General features: G+C 39.0%; 1 long non-coding RNA gene across 1 annotated transcript in view; it reads left to right on the top strand.

The window, feature by feature from the left end:
• LOC109382588 (uncharacterized) overlaps window positions 1–4684 on the top strand; it is a 15111-nt gene extending 10427 nt beyond the window's left edge. The window contains exons 3-4 of the long non-coding RNA XR_002123944.1: window positions 3633–3749; window positions 4600–4684. This is a non-coding gene — a long non-coding RNA (uncharacterized LOC109382588). The remainder of the gene's footprint in view (window positions 1–3632; window positions 3750–4599) is intronic.
• The last annotated feature ends 3830 nt before the right edge of the window (window positions 4685–8514 follow it).

Genomic DNA, 8514 nt, shown 5'->3' with positions numbered 1-8514 from the left:
TTTTGTTATCATATTTTACATTGTAATTGTTTTTAATTTTATTTATCTTTTACTATCTGGTGGTATTTTGAAGGGTGGACTATGTACTGGCATCGGTGCATAGCTTCCCAAGGGGAGTACTTCAAAGGTGACCATAGTGGTATTCAGCAATGAGGTATATAGCTTTTTTTCTACCATGAGTTCACTAACTCAGTTGTCAGACCTTGTATAAATTTCTACATTTGTCTTTTAGTTAGCAGAGACATGGAATGATTCTGTCAGAAAGGAGTAAAAAATGACTTCATTCTTAGTTACTTAGAGGTGATAAAATAATAGAAATTATTAGAATAAAACATTAAAAATTGGGAAACCATAAAGACAAAATGTGGCTATTTACCTAGTTATCTTCATGGGAGAGAATACCCTACTAATTTTTTCAAGAAAGTCTCATGGAATTTAGTTCTTGATTTCTTGAATGTTGTATTTATGCATAAAAGACAGTTTGGCTGGATATAAATTCTTGGGTTGCCCCTCTCTCTTTTGTTCTCTAAGGACTTATAGGTGTTTCCCCAATTCATCTAGCTTTGAATAATCTGAAACTTTTAGTTGGTCTCTTTTTGCTCTGGTGAATAACCTAATTTTGTTTCCTGAACATCCAGAAAGTTCCTTATTCATTTTTGAAGTCCAGTAATTTTATTTATCTATTTTCCAATGTTGATTGTTCTGTGTTGATTTTCCTGGGACAAAAATAAATCTTTTTAACCCATATATTCAACTATTCTTTTACCTATGGAAAGTTTTATTGATGTATAGTTTGATTTCTAAATGTTTTTGCTCTATTAATTTAGTTACCCTCCTAGGAGACTCCCACTATTCATGTATTAGATCTTCCATATCTACCATATTGTCTTATAATATTAACCCCCAATTTAAATTTTTTGTTTACTTTTTTACAGCCTATCTGTTATGAATCTCACTTTATTTTCAGAATTCTTTATTACAGTGAGTCCCTCAATTCATTTTACCCTCCACTTCTTTCTTCAGCCTACCAGTTTCTGTTTTATCTCTTCTTATTTTTTCAATAATCTCTCAGAATTTTTTTATTTCATTAAGTTAAGTTCATAGTGATACAACTACTTGTGATTTTAACATGAGGAATGTCTTGAATTATGTGCCTTATTATGACATCAGAACCATATATCATATCATCGTTTATAATACTCACTGCTATCTCAAATTTTCTAAGTGCTCTTGTTTTGTTTATCTGTTCATTATACATCCTCCCAACATAATTGAAGATCTTTGCAGACAGAAACTCTTCATGGTTTTCATATTTAGCACTTTATCCTAGAATCTTAATTTAGGTTAACATATTAGGCAATGAATGAATGGGTGACTTCTCAGTAAATATNCGAGACCACACACAAGTTTGATCACCCGTCAAAAATTATTGGAGCTTAGATGGGATGTGTTGCCATACTCACCATACTCGCCTGACATTGTGCCATCAGATTTCCATTTGTTTCGCTCTCTTTAAAACTCCTTGTGTGGTGTAATGTTCAATTCAGATGAGGCTATAAATCAGCACCTTGTTCAGTTTTTTGCAAATAAAGACAGGTCCTTCTATGAACCAGGAATTATGAAGCTCACTGAAAGGTGGCAAAAGGTTATCAAACAAAACGGGCAATATATCATTGATTGATCTTTGTTCTTTATATAAATAAATGACCTTCAAAAAAACATAGACAAAATACGTCATGACTTTTCCAACAACCCAATATATCAGATTTACACTAAGTGTCTAGCTCAGTACCTGACACTATGGTAGAAACATTTATGTAATTAAATTTGTAGAAAATTTACCTCTTTTTTGTAAATCTGAAAATTATGAAAGTATCTTATAACAAACTTTCAATAGTGATGAATGTAATAGTAGAAGTGGTTTACTCTTGCAAACATATTTTTTCCACCTGAAATTTTACTGAAAGTTTAGAATGTTAGTTAGGGTCCTCTGTTCTGTGTCCTATGTTAATTTATTAATTTTGTCATTTTAACTGAAATACGTATCAAAGAGATTTAATTGCTTTTCCTTTCCTCCTGAATAGTGGAATTCCTCCTATCACAGCACTCATCATGCTGGCTGATATCTACTTATAGCACAGTCTCTCCCATCTTACTGTTAGCTTTTTGAAGGCAGGTCTTACGTTTTTCGCTTATGTTATTTCCCCAGGTTCGTAAATCAAATACTTACTTGATCAACCACTATTTTTAAAAATTAGTGCTTGCTTGAGCCTATTTCACATAAGGTAGATGGTATGTAAATAGGTAGGTGGATAGACATATCTTTGTATAATTATTGATGCTCACAATAGTCAAATTTACTGATCAATACCTTCTGATTCTGTGTTGTCAAAAGAAGGTTCAGAAGAAACAGCATCTAGAAAAAAAAGCTTACCCGCAGGCGGATGGAAGGTCCAAGGCTTTAGGAGGATGGGTTCACCAAACAAAAACATAAAGTCCTCAAAGTTTTGTTCATGGTGAAAAAACAGCACTTTTTTCACATGATTATCTTATTCCCAAGGGACATGACATATCTTCAGATACCAGCATTGCAAAAGCCAGAGACAAAGATTTTGTTAGAGAAGAAATAATACTGGAGACATGCTTCTAGTTGCGTTGATTTGGGAGTATGTTAACCCACAATTGCATTACTGGAATACAATCTACTGTTCAAGATATACTGGGTTGTCAGAAAGGTCATGATGCATTTTTGCAATGAAAAACATAGAAAAAAATGCGTCATGATTTTCTGACAACCCAATAGTATCTTTTTAATATACCTCTGTATTTGTTTTGCTAATACTCTGTTCATTGCATCTAAGTTTATGAGAGGAACTGGTCTTTAATTTTCCTTCCTGGCAAGGGGCTTATCATGTTTTTATTTATTTTTATTTTTTTATTTTTTAAAGATTTTATTGGGGAATTGGGGGAGGGGAACAGTGTTGGGGAATCGGGGAAGGGGAACAGACAAGTTGCTGTCCTTNACTGCACTGTACACCTGAAACTGATGTTGTATAATATTGTATGTCAACTATAAGTGAATATATAATCATGGGACGTGGAGTATAGTGTGGGAGTGGAGTCAAGGGAATTGTAATAGATATGTATGATATTGCGGGGTGAAGTGGAGCGGTGGATTGGGGGAGGAGGGTTGTCGCCTCGAGGGGTAAAAAGTATAACTATTGCAGTGTTTTACAGCTGAAACTAATTCTAAAAAATGTGTATTTCACAATAAAAAATAATTTAAAAAATAAAAAGAAATTTGCTTTTCAAATTTAACCTAAAAGGTTAGAGTTTTAGTCAATTAGTACAGCTGGACAAAGCCCATCAGAGCCTGGTGTCCCAGCAGCCCTTGCATATGGTTGTGTGGTTTCTGGGTGTACCGCCCGGCTGCTCCTGGCAAACATGGGAGTATGGGCTGAAATCCAGATGTTTCTCTGTTTGCTAAAACATGCACCCTTCACTCAGAGATGGCGCCTTTTTCTAATTTACACAAAGATGCCCTGAGGTCCTAAATAGGACAGCTGGATGGGTTTTCACAGTTTATTTTTCTATGTGTGACTTCACTGCATACCTACCTCTCTTTGAAACAGTTCCCGCCAATGGGCACCATTTCTCCTGGACTGAGGAACAAGTTTATTCTCAAGAAAAAGAAAGGCTGACCTGGCATCTGAGGTGGTTGGAAAAGTTTACTGCCAAGGATTTTAGAGGTATAAGAGGACATTTATTGTTGGTCCAGGAAAATGTGTGGGTTGCCTTTGAATTCCTTCTAGAGATCCTATCACTTCTTTGCTTTTTCCCCAGCTTTTCCCAGATGCATTTTATTTAATAATGATTTAGAGTATTTGCGTTTTGAGAAGGAACTCCTGAAAGTAAAAACTAAGGATATAGAAATGGATTTCTAGAGTTGCAGAAAAGCGTCACAGGCGCATGCTTTGGAGGGTGGGGTGGGCTCCTAGGGTTCCCACTGTGACATCATTGATTTGTTCCTCCTCAGATACACAAATTTCTCCTGCGTTGTCTTCTCCTGAGAAAGTCTACTGATGAGTCTCCTGAGAAAGACTCCTGATGAGTCTGCCTTTCAGAACAGCTGACTTTGGATAAGGGATGGAGTAGAGGGTTTCAGGGGAGATAAATGAATATGGTAACTTAGCCAAGTATTTCGAGATGTGTTAACGTGAGACCAAGTGTTTTGAAATTGTGAGCATGGAGAATTAATACCTCTAGGAAATCTAAAAGGAAGCGTACACATGAGAAACTGAGCAGGCAGCGCAATGGATCACCCCAAGGAGGTGTTTACCTTTGCCAGCCTTCCCAGTGTTCTGAGTCCAGGGCAAACAGCCTCTCAAGCTTCATTTATCCTTTTACAGCACATTAATAAAGTGATTCGCTTGTTTGTCAGCACTTTTTACCCTATAAAGCCTCAAGCTGACATCAATCACATATGCCAAGGTGTACAGAATAAATGCACCCTCCTCCAAATTTAACTGCACTTGATGCACACAGCCCCTTTAAATTGGCTTCACCGAGGCTATATACATTATATTTTTAACTCTTTAGTGGGACCAGCTTTCTGCATACCGAGGCAGTTATCTGAAGGATCCAGGATTGCTTCTTTCACCAGCCTCCACCTCTCAGCTTTTCTTTCACTGGTATGTCACTGGTGTATTCATTTCTATCATGAATGATGCATGTCTGTGCTGAGGGACTATAGGCAGCTACATGATGTAGGATAAAAAGGCGAAGATACAGGATACCGACAGGCCTTAGTCTGAGTCCTCCCTCTGCGTTTGCCAGCTGTTCAACCTTGGGCAACACACTGAAGTCCAATGAATCTCAGTTTCTTATCTTTAAGAACATTACAATGATTCCTAATTTTCAGGGTCATTGTGATGATTAGCTTATATTGGGTTGTCAGAAAAGTCATGACGCATGTTTGCAACAGATGGCACTAGTTCATTTTTGGAAGTACTAGAGTCATTTGCACCTATGTTATTGCTATGTCATTTGACAGCTGACAGTTCTAGCTTCATTCTAAAAAAATATTGAACAATTTGGTTGAGTTTTGGAGATTTTACAAGTTGAAGATTTGAAGCTGGAAGACCAAACTGTGCATTTTGCCATATTTTACTGTTTTACTTCCATGAAGGGAAGAATGTGCGTCAAGCTTGTGAAAAGTTGCATAAAGTTTACAGTGACTGCTCTACAAGAACATCAGTGCCAACGATGGTTCACGAAATTCCGTGCTGGTGATTTTTATCTCAACGATGCTCCTCGGTCAGGGAGGCCCACCGAGGTTGATGACGACAAAATAAAGGCANCATGTCAAAAAGGACTATGTGATTAAAAAAAAGCACTTATCTACTCACCCCTGTAAGACCACTCCGAGACCTCCTGGGAAAGTACAGTGTGATATTCAGGTACCCTTATGGAAATGTACAATGAACATATTGCCGTTAGAGAAATTTAGTCTCCAGTGAGACAACTTTCAAAAAATTCTTAATCCTGGATATTGCCATTAGAATTATGTTCCTAAAATGTATTAGGTTATAATATTTTGCTACAATATTCATTCATTTGCCTAAAAAATTAAGTTCAAAGCTTTTAATTTGGCACTCAAGGCTCTTTCTGATATGATTGCAAATTATCTCTCTAACCCACTTCCTCATTACTCCATTCCATATTCTGATCTAGCATTCTGTTGTATTTTCTGATTCCCAGCCATGTCAGGTAATTCTGTATCTCCTCACACTGGCTATGCTGACCTCTCACTCGGCAATGCTTTTCCCCATGTTTCCTTACAGTGAAAAATGAAGGCATTGCTCAAGTGAAATACTTTCTTTTAAACCTTCCTGGGTTTCCACAGTTAGAATGTATTTTTTTCGTTCTCTAACCTCTCACAGCACAATGCTTGTATTTCTTGCATTTGGTGCTTATTTCACTGTCCCTCCCAAAGATTTGAAGGTCATTATAAACAGGGTCCATAAGAATTGATCTTGTGTTCCCAAAGCTTAGCAATAACTTGCATTTATTTATTGGCCATTCCATGCAGGGTGCTGTTTGCTTGGGATACAAATCTGAAAAGACATTGTCCCTTGCATGTGTTAGATGCTTATTAAATATATGTTGAGTGTCCTAATGACAACAAAGGGCCTTAGTTCTCTGTCGCTGATAATGTGCCATCATCTTAAATAGTATATGGTTCTAGAAAATCTGATAAACAGAATGAGGGAAGATCTTTTAAAATACCCCATTAGGGAGTACTTGTGAGGAAAATAAGTGCAGCTGTGCTGTTTCAAGATGGAAGAGCCTTGGGTCACTAATTTAGTGTTTCCCTATAGCTGCTTTGTAACATAATTTAGCAAGTGAAATTATCTTCTCATTTGGCCTGAGTCTTTGAAGGACAGAACCTTGAAGACTTCTCTCTATGGATGGCTGGATCCTGTCAGCCCCATACCTAGTGTGTGGGAGGATTTACAGAATTTTTTTTTTTGTCATGAGATTGTGATCACTGTTCACATTTTCCTGAAAACTGAACCCTCCATCGAAGGAGCTGCCTGAAATATATGAGATTGTAAATTTGAGCCCTGAATATGATTGAGAAATTAGTTGGGGAGTATAGTATTGAAAGCTTTACTAAAGAATATCTTTAATCAGTAGCAAAGCACTGAAAGGTCTAAATAGTTGAATGACTTAATGTGCATTCTGTGCAAGGCGTGTTAATGTGCCAAAAAAAAGATTAGCTGCACAAACAAGTGAGAGAGGGTCAGAGACCAGATGTGGATATAGCTTTACAGTTGGCAGTAGATGATGAGAACCACAGTGGAAGCTACTTTGGAAATAAAAAAGAGCATCCAGTATTTGGAAGCATTTTGGAGAATACTTCAGTAGAATGTAGTGATTGGTAAGAGACATGGGGAAAGGAATGTAATAAAAATCACAGACTGGCAGTGACTTTTATCAAGAGAAGGAACACAGGAGAAGAAAGATAATTAGAGAATAGGGAGTTTATCAGTCAGAATGGCCGAGGTTATGCTGCGTTAATGTTAACCTTCAAAGCTCAGTGGATGAAAATCGCAAAGGTTTACTTCTTGCTGTTGCTACGTGCCTGTTTTCGCCTGGCTGGGACTTCTGCCCACCATCTTTCTCATTCTGGGGACTCGGGCTGATAGATCAGCCACCATCTGGAAATTTGCCAGTTGCTGTAGCAGAGGGAAAGAGAGGACAGGTGGGTTCTCTCTTACACCAGTCAGTAAATGTTCCAGCCCAGAGGTGACAGATGTCACTTCCACTCCCAATTCATTGACCAGACTAGCCACACCCACTAGGGGGCTGGCTTCAAGGTAAGTCTCACAGGCTGTCAGAGGAAAGGAAGATGGGAGAGGGGTAAGGAGCTTATTAGTCAGGCCTCCTGAGAAGCAGAGCCCAAGATGGTATTACACATGCAGGGATTTTGTTTGGGCAAATAGCTGTGTGAGACAATGGGAAGGGAAGCGGAGAGAGAAGCATGCAAGGCTTTACCTGAGTGAGGGGTCTAAGGAAAGCTCCCAAGACTGACAGGAAGGCCTAGAGTTAGTCGGTTATCAGAAGAATCCGGTGTTTCTGAGGAGCAAACCTTCCTAGTATTCTTGTGATGCTCAACCAACATGCAGGTGCAGCCACGGATGTCAGAGCACAGCAGCCCGGACCCTTGGTCAGCTGGAGTTCTGCAGATGACACATTCTAATGGTATCCACAGTAGCACTAACAGCTATCTCTGCAGGTTATAGAGTTTGATTTATACATATCCAATGGAGATTCTGAGGCAGGGAATGTAGGACATAGCAGTATAAGGCGGCAGCTTTATTGTGGTGATGTCCCACAGAAAGATGCATTTGCAGCTTGGACAAAAGCTCTGAGATTCTAATCTGAGAGCTGTAAGATCAGAGGTAGGGATTGAATGAATGAAAAATGGATTCACAGTAGCAGGAAAAAAATTCCATGTTTCCCTGAACATAAAATGAACCTGAATGCACTGGTGTGCCCTTGTACAACTATTGGTCACGTGCCTGGAGGATGGAGGGGACACCATAGGTAGATGGCTGCATGCCTGATGAGACGGGGCTAATAGGCCTGAGGAGAGAAGTTGAAATTGGACTTCTAGGTTCCTAAGGGCCAAGAGAGAGTGACAGGCCACCAGAGAAGAATGCGTTCACCCACGTCCAGGAAACTGCAAACAAGAGACTGCCAGCCATGGGGAGGCTCCCCAAGTACCCAAAGCAGGGTTCCTAGAGAGAAAACATCAACTTCAACATCTACTAGGTAAAGCTGCCTTCCCATAGGGCAAGCCCAGAGGGGTGTTCCCTGCCCATTCCCCGGTGCACCTCTCCTGTGTGGATGAAAGACGGCCATTACCAAGTTGAGGGAGGAAGAGAACAAATCACAGGGTAGAGGAGGGAGGGCAGACGTCTACCTCGCTTCTCCTCCTTCCTGTCT

This window comes from Hipposideros armiger, unplaced genomic scaffold (genome assembly GCF_001890085.2).
Source record: "Hipposideros armiger isolate ML-2016 unplaced genomic scaffold, ASM189008v1 scaffold_66, whole genome shotgun sequence".
In the NCBI taxonomy this organism is placed as follows: domain Eukaryota; kingdom Metazoa; phylum Chordata; class Mammalia; order Chiroptera; family Hipposideridae; genus Hipposideros; species Hipposideros armiger.
This window is presented reverse-complemented; position numbering and strand designations above follow the sequence as displayed.